Source organism: Solanum pennellii, chromosome 11 (genome assembly GCF_001406875.1).
Source record: "Solanum pennellii chromosome 11, SPENNV200".
NCBI classification, from domain to species: Eukaryota; Viridiplantae; Streptophyta; class Magnoliopsida; order Solanales; family Solanaceae; genus Solanum; species Solanum pennellii.
The window spans coordinates 16,102,933-16,114,085 of record NC_028647.1 but is presented as its reverse complement, the minus strand read 5'-3'; the positions used below and the strand labels follow the sequence as shown (position 1 = coordinate 16,114,085).

The window sequence follows — 11,153 nt, the reverse complement described above, 5'->3', positions numbered from 1 at the left end:
AGATTCGTGAAGAAATGGCTCAGATGAGAACTGAGCTTGGGTTGGTACTAAAACATATCACTGGGGGTGTAGAAAAGATAAATGCAGTTAACTACTTGCCTAAACCACCACCTCCTAATGATGAATGTTATCATTTGGAGGACTCCTATGCAGTAAATGAGTAGACGGGGGGTTTCCGACCGAGCGCCCAAGGCTCAAATCAGGATAATTGGCACCAAGGTCAAGGGAACCAAGGTCGGATCTATGGTAACTATAACCGCGGAGGTCATTATGTCCGAGATGTAAACTACAACCGCGACAACAATTTCAACAGGGGTAACTACGGTAACATAAATGATAGGATTGGGCCCTATGTACGTCCTCAAAATCGTGAAGTTACTCCTAGGGATGGTGGAGATAGTATGGCGCGAGTTGAGTATATGTTGCACAAAATGATGAGGAGGTTCGATGCTAGTGATGAGCACATTAAAGAGTTAAGGTGTGATTTAGCAGGTATTGGGCAAAAAGTTGATACACATGCAATATCGATTAAGTAAATCGAGTTGCAAATGGCCCAATTATCTGCAATTGTGAACACACGGCAACCAGGCACTCTTCCTAGCAACACTGTCCAAAATCCGAAAAATGATGCACACTGTATGGCAATCACTACTCGTGGTGGTAAGCAAACCATTGACCCTCCTATGCCGTCTAATGAGGAAAAGGTGAGAAAGGATGATAATAAGGTGGTAAAGGGTAGTGGTGAAGCAGAAGAAAGCACTGGAAAAGATGCAGAAGTCCCTATGAAGGTAAATCCCATGCCTAGACCACCACCACCCTTCCCTCAGAGATTAGTGAAAAAGACGGTGGATGGTAAATATAGGCGTTTTATAACAATGCTGAAGCATCTTTCTATCAATGTCGCTTTGGTAGAAGCTCTTGCACAAATTCCCGGTTATGCCAAGTTTATGTAAGATCTGGTTACAATGAAAATATCGGTCACGTTCGAGGATGATGATAGACTGCAGCATTGTAGTGCTATTGCTACAAGATCTCTCGCACAAAAGAAAGAAGATCCGGGTGCATTCACTATTCCTTGTACAGTTGGGTCATTACATTTTGTGAAAGCATTATGTGATCTGGGGGCAAGCATAAATCTCATGAAGACCTTTCATCAAAGCCATCATCACGCTTTCTCAATTTTCCAACAATTCATCATGATTAGGCATGAATATCAATATATAAAAACAACACAACATAGTATAAACACAATTCTAACAATATCAAATCACACTAATCAAACCCACTTTGTAAGCCAATTTAGGGGAATTGGACTAAACATAGGTTATTCAAGGAATCAAATTTAATCATCTTATAAACATTGATTCATCATTAATACATCAATATCATGACTTAGAAAATATTTTGACAATGAACCCATGCATAGAATAGAAATTGGGAAATTAATCATTAATTCACTTTTGAAAACCTTTGAATTGGACTTCTTGAATGAGAGGTTATTCAAGAATGAAGAATCACCATTTATTATTGGTATAAATCCCATGAAAATTGATGAATAAAACACTTGAAATCCCTTCTCCTAACTTGAATTTGACCTAGACCTTCAATGGTGTTCTTGAGAAAATATATTTGAGAGGGAAGAGTTTGATTTGGGTGATCTAGTCTAAGTGAGGGTTTAATTGTCTTAATATACTTAAAATACCTAAAAACTTATAATAACCGTCCATGAATTAATTTGAACGTGTTTATTAATGCACCCCTTACTTGGCCGAGAAGAGACAAAATTGCAGGCCTTGATCAATGGCCACCACCTACGGACCGTAGGTGGTGTGACGGGCTGTCTTACAGGCCGTATAACTTCTCTAAGGCTTGTTCATGGGAGATAAGTCTCCCTATGATATGTCTTGATCTACGAAGTGGGTTGACACTTAGTCAAATGACCTACTGGGCATAAGTCAACCCATTATGGCACCATTGAGGTTTGAACTTCGGGTCCTCCTCAAGGATCCTTAGGTAGGTTCTTGGGGAGTCGTACCAGGACTTTTAACCCTTGCACATGACCTTCTACGCACTAGGGTCACCTACCATCATTTTAGACTCAAAATGAAACACCAAAACACATTAAACATGCAAGAGCACACTAGCACAAACAAGACTCGTTTCGAACATTTTGGTCGTTCCTTGATGTTTGACTTCGAAACTACTCCAACCTGCGCTTGGACACTATTATCGTTAATTTAGCAAGTTATTAACTCAAGAAACTGATGTGAAGCTCTAGTTTGACCTAGTTTATTTTCAGGGAATTTTAATCACTAGGTTAGACATGCATCACTACACTAGCAATTGTATTGCATATCTATATGTGAATGCCTTTCTATGAAAATTCTTATTTCTGAACTTGATCTAGGGTTTTGTTGATTTGTAATTTCTGGAATATTTTTATTGAACAATGTACAATGTAAACCATGAAATATTAGGTTGAGACTAATTTTCTGCAGATTTTAGTTATAGAGGTTCGGTTTGGAGGTAGGTGTACTTGCATTTTACATTCTTGACTTGTGTTTAGGTAATGTGTGTCATTTAGATCCTAAATAATGATGTTTTAATCAGTTTAAGCCTAGAAACATAACTAGAACTTACCTAATTCAAGTCAATAATCAAAACATAGAAAATTAGAAGCACTAAAAGAGGAAAATGTCAAGAGCCCTAGTTCAATAACGCAACAAGACTCCATTAGTTCCAGCCCCAAAATCTAGGAATTTCTCCATGGAATTCGTCACCAGGTATCTAAGATATCAATAGTGGTTCCTTTCACCCATTGGGTCCCTACATTTTAGTCGGATTCTTGATTCCCTTATCATTATTAGACCTACGGTTTCTAGAACTTGAGCAGATTGTCATGATTTAGTCAATTATACATTCCAAATCAGATTACCATGTTATAACTTAGTTTATTGCATAAATTTCATAACCCTAGCTATGTATTTCTTTAGTTCTTGAATTACACATGCTAGGTCAGATATTTTAATTATTTCAAACATACATGCCTTAGTATTTGAATGCATCATTATTACATTTATTATTGCATTCTCAGTTTGTATGTTCAATTTTGAGCTATTCAGTATTTACAGAAAGTAATAATTAGTTAACTACTTAATTTATTGGGATTAACATAATACCAAGTTGGACTAGGGTTCAGTGTAACCAAATAGTCCTAAAACTACTAGCCACTTAGATTGTTAGTCCACTTTGTAGGCATCATTTTAGTGATTACATCAGGATGCCTCTATACCTCTCACATGATATATTGGATTCTTTAGATTTGGCATATACACCAGATTTTATATGTAGCTCATGTGGTTTTATCATCGGTTATTAGTAGTTCCTACAGTTCAGTCAGACTACATTGCATTGGCCATGTTTCAGTATTTCAGTCTCAGCATGTTATAACTTTGTCATTGCATTCAGATTATTCATATTCAGTATTTCAGCATCTTTATCTTGTTCAAAATATTTCAATATTTTATTACTTTATTTAGTTATATGTTATTTAAGCTTTACTCTATCCTACATGCTCAGTTGCTTTCAAGTACTCACGCATATGTGCGCTACAACATCTCATAATGTAGGTTCAAGTTCTCAATATCCATATCACACTTAGTCTGTTCCTAATCTCAAGTTCAGCAGCATCAGTAGGTCCTCATTCTCCTAGGACAATAATCATGACTTTCTTTTCAGTGTTTTTAGTCCTTTAGTTTAAGTTTTTCTAGACTTAGTTGATGTCTGTACCAACATTTCTAGTCAATTAGAGGCTATTTTTAGACATTGTTAGCTGAATCTTAGTATTGAGTTACTATCTTCTTTGTATTAAACTCATTAATTTTCATATATCTAAGTTATAGTATATGTGTATTCTCTATCTTTTCATTTTATTAATGATTATAGTTGTGCGTCTATTTATTATTCAGTTTATCTTTAGTTTGCTTATGATCATGCCAACATAATTAGCTTGGGATCACTTGTGTTCCTAGGTCCCCTATTCGCGTCTCGGGAGTAGCTCTGCGCGTGGAAAGTTCTTTGTGACATTGTTTTCATAGTAGAATATATCTTCTTCAAAAGTCCTCATTCTATTTTTCATTTTAGTCTGATCTAATTTGTCCCCATATAGCTTGTTCATTTCTTTTTCTAGACTATCCCATCCTTCAGTGGTTAAGCCTCTTGGTTTTGTTCTTTCCAACTTAACTTGTTCAGCAATAATGTAAATGAAATATTCATTGTGCACTTCACTCCATTTGGTAAATGATTTTCCAACCTTCGGCGTTTGGTTAGTTGTCATACTATATAAAAGAAAATATAAAAATATTTCAATGCAAAAAAGTACTTCACTATACTAGGCTATGATGTCAATTTGGCAAGGTGAACTTGATTGTTCTTAGAGTAACACGAGAAATAATGTACCTCATGCTCAAATTTATCATATGACTGACTAATCACATATATCAAGTATGTCAAGAGAGGAATAAAAATCATTTTGGTTCGACGCATCACCTAGGAAGTGATGTACAAGGTAGTTTCTAGACCAAACGAGACTATAAACCCATTTAAAGTTTGTTTGGTTGTCTAGTTTGGATTTGATATTTTGTTTTGCTACTTATTGTTTATACCAGTGATAATATTTATGAACAGTAACAATTGACTAGACTTAAATACGAAGAATGTAAATGGAAAGAAACCAAGAGAAAAGGTATATAAACTAAGGGCGGAATTTCACAACGTCATAAGCTAGTAAGACAAAGAAGAGAAATAATAAAGTCAACATGCTTAAATCCATGATTTATTAAAACCAAACAGATCCTGAAATTACATAACCAGGTGATTGCCATTGTACAAAATATGTATAACTGATTGTTAGAATCGATATTCTAATTTTTTATTATTATCAGAAATTAAAGAAAAAAAATTAATTCTCATATTTATTTTATTCTAAAGAACTAACAAAAGAAAATACAAAGATCAAATTCATACATAATCTACCTATACATAAAATATGAAAGTAAATGAATGAAAAAATAAATCTTACTTTAAAGAAAAAGTACAACATTTGTTGTTGTGCCGTTGTGAGAACTAAAACTGTCCTGACAAAAAAGAAAGGAGTGTCTTTTCGTATCAAAAATAAAATATATTTCAAAAGATAATATTAAAAAAATCATGTAATTAGATAGTGTAACTACACTCAATTCTTTATACTTCCTTCGGAATTGAGGAGTATAATCACTTCCCTTCAATTTCACCCCTCGTACCAAGTAATAACTTGGTCTACCAAACATGACAAAGAGAGTAATTACACCAATTCTCAATTCCTTTGTGGCCTTTCAAACAGGCCCTAAATTATTTTGAAATGCTTTAATAATATCTGATCATTTTGATATCCAGTACAAGTAACTTTATGACAATCTTTGTTAATCATTTAAAAGTACTTATATTATGTTCTTTAAATTATATTTATTTACCTAAAACATTAATTTAGTAATATTAAATCTAATTTATAACATTGTATACTATATGCATGACACATCCGTGCCGTAAAACTAATAATAGTAACATGTAGAATATAATATATTGCATTGTCTATTTAGGTCCATAACAACACCTGCCCAACGCCCAGCCCTAATCTGTCATTCTACCGTCTATTTCTACCTGGTAAAAAGCAGTTCATGAGTTGAAAGAATACCGCCGACAAATACGAAGATTGCTTACTTTTATGTTTAGAATTAATTGCATTGACTCACAAAAGCATCTCCATTCCTATCTTTAATCCATAGTTGCAGCAACAGCGGTGACACCGTCTAATGTATTGATCGAGTTACTGGTAAATTCACTTGACTTCTCAACAGAAGAAGTCATTTCCACAATATACAAGTTAACTCGTTTGAGACACAAACACTATGACCCGCATTTGTTACTTCATATCCTTGACGAAATGGGTATGAACAAATCACAAATTAAAACCCTTGTTTCTTCTTTTCGTCAATTGTTGTTTTGTCGTGTTGACGAAAATCTCAAACCCAAAATTAAGATTTTACAACAACTGGGCTTATCTGGATCTCAACTTGCTACATTTCTTACAAACTTTTTTTTTGAGAAGAGGTTTACATACTATTATAGAGCCTAATCTTGTTTATCTAAGGGATTAGTTGCCCATTCATGACCATCTACCTATAAGTCTTATGAAAGAGCCTACGTTGCTTTCCTGTAATCTTCATAAAGTTATGCCATAAAATATAACATTGTTGCAAAATTTTGGGTTTTCAATGGTCGATATTCTCAAGGCTTTATATAGGCATCCTAGGTTTCTGCTCAATAATCCTGAGTAGATTGAGAAAGTAATACATCAACTACAAAAGGATTCTCATATGCTTCTGAGTTCAGGGATGTATCTTCATGGTATTCAAGTACTTGCATCGGTTGATGAATCCAAATTAGAAACAAAATTACATATTTATTGGAGTTTTGGATGGTTTGATCTGATATTGGTCTAATGGCAAACACTTCCTTAATGTTTGACTTCAAGAGAGATGCTAAGATAAGAACTACATTGAAGTTTTTCATGAACGAACTGGGGTATGAACCTAATTTATACCTCAGATTAGAAAAGAGGATCATGCCAAGGAATGAAATCTTGAAATTCTTATAGAAAACCAACTGGTAAAATGGAGGTTAAGTCTTTACACTGCTGTTTAATGTTCTGAACTTGATTTTCAAAAGAGATATGTACTTTCATTTGGGGAAAACATGCCCGAGATGTATGATTTATATATGAAAAGTATAGGCTAAAGCGAATTCCTTAAAGTGGAGACAATGGCTGCAGAGCAAATAGGTTTATTCAGTTCTTAAAAATATCTTTCTTATGCTCTTGTCAAGCATATTAATTTTTTTTTACTTAATTTTCAATGCTACAGATCTAAATTAATTACAGGGTGACAAAAACAAGAAATTGATATCAGGTCCATTGTCGATTCAACTTATTGTTCTTGTTTAATGACAAGGAAAGCAGTACATGAATTCTTTTGTGTGAGAATTCAGCTTTATTCAACTGCATGATGATTACATGAAAGTTTAGCTCGTTGTGGAATTAGTTTAGTTGGATCAGAAACTACATGTTGAAGATAAGAAAACCTTTTTTGCTAGTAGCTTAGATAGATATATAAAAGCTCTTCCATTTCTTAATGGATCTTTTTATTTCTGATCTTGAAAATAGAGGGAAGTTCTGTTAATTTTGAGTTAGTTTTTCCTAGTTAGAAGTCTTATTTCGAGGTTACATTTGGCGATTCTTTAGTTTCTATTTGCTGGATATATTTTTGAAACCTACAAAAGTTTCTCATGATTTTTGCTTAGATTTGTGGAAACTTTTTGCACTTATCAAAGAATATGTATTCTTCATAACTAGTAAGATGGATAGCTATTCGTTATTACTTATAATTGGTTAGATGGCAACCGCTTTTCCCATACACCAATTGAAGCTATTTCCCCACTCAGAATTCAAGGTTAAATCCAACTTCGATAAATGGTAGTTTTTTACCAATTACATTCATCTTGATGATCAAGTCATATGCTCATGAAGAATAACTTATGAATTGACGCACCACCATGTTTTCTCATCTACCAACATTGAACCTAAACCTCCTCCTTTGCCACCGCCACAACAATTATCATCCCTTCTTCCACCATCACAATTAACACCACTGAACTTCTCCTCTGTCACAACAACTATCTCCTTAGCCAGCTTCTTCTCCACCTCGTTTTCTACCAAAGATTTTAAACAATAAAGTTGCTGCAGCAACTATGCAGAAGTTGCTACAATAATTGAACAATTGTAGAAGCTGCTGCAACAATATAAGCAAGTGCTATTGTTGTTATATCAATTGTTACAATTATTGCAATAACTACCATAATTAATATTACCATAGTTATTACAACACGTGTTGTAATTAATATTACCATAGTTGTTGCAACAATTATTGCAATTGTTGTAACAATTATCATAATTGCTTGATTTTCTACATTTATTTATTGTAGTAGTCTTTGCGCGATTATGAAAAGAATCAAAATAAATTTATGCTAAATCATAAAACAAAAGCTATGAAAAATCAATTAAATATATCTATATTTTGTAACAATTGTTTTTCCAAGTCACCTTTAAGGTACTGATATACCGTGGTTTCACGGTATTATTAATACTTTTTCCTTGAGATTAGTGTGTCCAAAAGCCTTTTTGTGCTAACTTTTATATAAGTTTCTCCTTATTTGCAGGAAATCTGTTCAAAGATGAAAGCGGAGGTTTTTCAGCGAAGAAATGCCGAACAGAACACCTACGGATATTGTGACGGTCAGAGAAGTAATCCCAGTACCCATATTCCAAGAGTTTAAGTGTTTTGGAACGAAGACACTCGACGGACCGTTGTGCCTATGACGGTCCGTCATACTTGCAGTCGAGGGTAATGAAGAGAGCAGCAGAAGAAATTGCACAAGAATGGGACGAGGGAATCCATGACAGCCCGTCGTGACCGCGACGATAAGTCGCGAGGTCCGTCGACCCAGCCGCGTTTTGACAGATTTCAAGCAAATAGAGTCATTGTATAATTAGGTTTTTATTTTCTATAAATAGTTCGAAAAACCTCGTTTTAGAGGTCGGAGTCTGGACCTTTGATTATTAAGTTAGACTCCGGACCAGGTTACTTTGAGATTCTTGTACGTAATTGTTGGTGATTTTTGTTGATTAATCAAGGGTTAGTTTCGGATTTTACTCTTTCTCATCGAAGTAAGTGCATGAATTCTTATATCATATATTTGAATATTGTAATTATGACTATGGGTAACTAAACTCCATAACTAGGGTTGTGGGAACCATAGGCTAATAATGAGGTAAAACCTAACTAAAATAACAATTCTAGAATAGTGTCTTGCATGTATTAATAATTCTTTCGCTTAGAAGTCTTTTTAACGGATGGCCAACGTTAGAACTCGCCTTAATGCTACTTGCCGGACCAAGGAGGTGGATAATAAGAAAAGAATTATCAACATAGATTTAGTGTATACTATCTAATAGGCTAGTATTGATTGGTACGAGGTAATAACTTAGTCAAATATCGAAAATGATGCTTAATATGAGGTAAATATAAGGGTTAGGATAGCAACACACGTAGCCGAACCAAGGTGCGGAGTGAAATTTTCTAGATGCCGGTCCAAGGATTTAGAAATACATAACTTAACACTTTGCATGCAAGATACTAGGAAAGAATTGTTATAGTTAGAATTATCAAGTTATGAACCTGTGGGGAACACGTAAACCCTAGTTACTTTGATTAATTGATTAAACTCCAACATTTAAAGCTGTTAAGTGTCTCTTTCAATTTCGTTAGTTATTTTCATTCATTTAGAAATAGAAACCCCCTTTTATTGTTTTTACTTTCCAAGAAAGTAATTGACTAAACAAAAGTAATAACAGATTTAAGTTAAGTCTAAACTATTTTTGTCGTGGGAACGATCACAACCTCATTTGTTGGGTTATTTACTTGACACGACCCCTTTACAACTTATTTGAGAAGTAAGTTTGAGCGTATCAAATTTTGGCGCCGTTGCCGGGGATTATAGCTTTTAGATTAACTTAAACTTATTACTATAATTTAGTTGATATTTTCTTCATTTTACTTTGTTTTATTGTTTTTGATTTGTGCAGACCCACCCTCCTTGTATGCCAAATACACGGAGAGGAAGTGGCATACCATCTTGATGAAGTGTGAGTAATCAAGTGTCCTCTGTTGTGCCGCGACGTTAAATCAGGCGCTTGTTGGGAGGCAACCCAATACTTATAGTTCTTTTTTTATTTTTAGTAATGGTAGCATTTTCTACTAATGGGTTTTAATTTGCAGAGACATCACCAGGAAATTCTGCAGAAAATTACTCTGCAGCAGTCACTGACGGATACATCGACGGACCGTTTCATCTGTGACGGACCGTCGCATTCATCCGTCGTGCCAGGTACGTCTTTCTGTTATATTCAAACTAGGGAACACGCGACATACCGTCATCTTGTCGACGGTCCATCCTGCACAACCGTTCTGGTCGTCAGAGACCCGATTCCGAAGGGTCTCTCATATTTTTCCAAGTGTCCTTCAACAGACACATGTGACGGACCGTCGTACCTACGACGGTTCGTCCTGCACAACCGTTCTGGTTGTCAGAGACCCCTTTCCTAAGGGTCTCTCTCTATTTTTCTATGTATCCTCAACCGGAAAACTACGACGGATCGTCATACCTTCGACGGTCCGTCCTGCATGACCGTCATGTCGGTCAGAGACCCCTCTCCTAGGGTTCTCCACATTTCTCTCAAGTGTCCTCTGACGGACACCCATAACGGACCGTCGTACCTGTTGACGGTCCGTCCTGCACATACCGTCATACTTATCAGAGACTCTCCTTCAGGTTTCTCCACATCGATATAGTCTAGTAAGGCACGACGGACCCCATGACGGTCCTTCATACTCAAGACGGACCGTCTTAATCTCAACGGTCCATGCTGATCGTCTGTGCTTTGCGCCACAGGTTTTCTTCACCTACCACTCTAGTATTTCAATTTATTTATGCATTGGGGACAATTGCATGTTTATTTGTTGGGGGTGGGGTAAATGGAAATTGAGTGCTAGGGTGAAGTCTGAGTAGCCCAATTCACTATCCTCTTTTGGGGTTTTCTTGCCTGTGTTTTTTTTACCCAAGAGACTGATTACTTTTCCGTTGAACCGGCATGTCTATATCTTGTGTACATAGTTTAATTCTAGACCATGATGGCTAACATGATATCCTGATAAAATGGAAAATGATGCATGAATAGACATAGAAATTGATAAATGTGTGGCTCTAAGCATGACATAGAGGTACACCACTGCATTACCCTAAGTCTAAAATTCGAACTAGGTGTCTGATAGTCTGGTATAGTGATGAGATGTCAAGTGAGTGTGAGGAAAATTCGAATAAGTCCACTATTGGTACTAAGCTAGAACTTGCCTGGTTAGTCCTGCTAAAAGTAAGCTGTAATAGACAATTAGGAAAGGATCATAGGCCCTTATTCAATATAGCCCATTTTTAGCCTAAATAAA

The 11,153-nt window shown here is 35.5% G+C and overlaps 1 pseudogene; it reads left to right on the top strand.

Moving 5' to 3' along the window:
• The first annotated feature begins 5,761 nt into the window (after positions 1 to 5,761).
• Positions 5,762 to 6,834, top strand: LOC107003704 (annotated as a pseudogene).
• Positions 6,835 to 11,153: the final 4,319 nt, after the last annotated feature.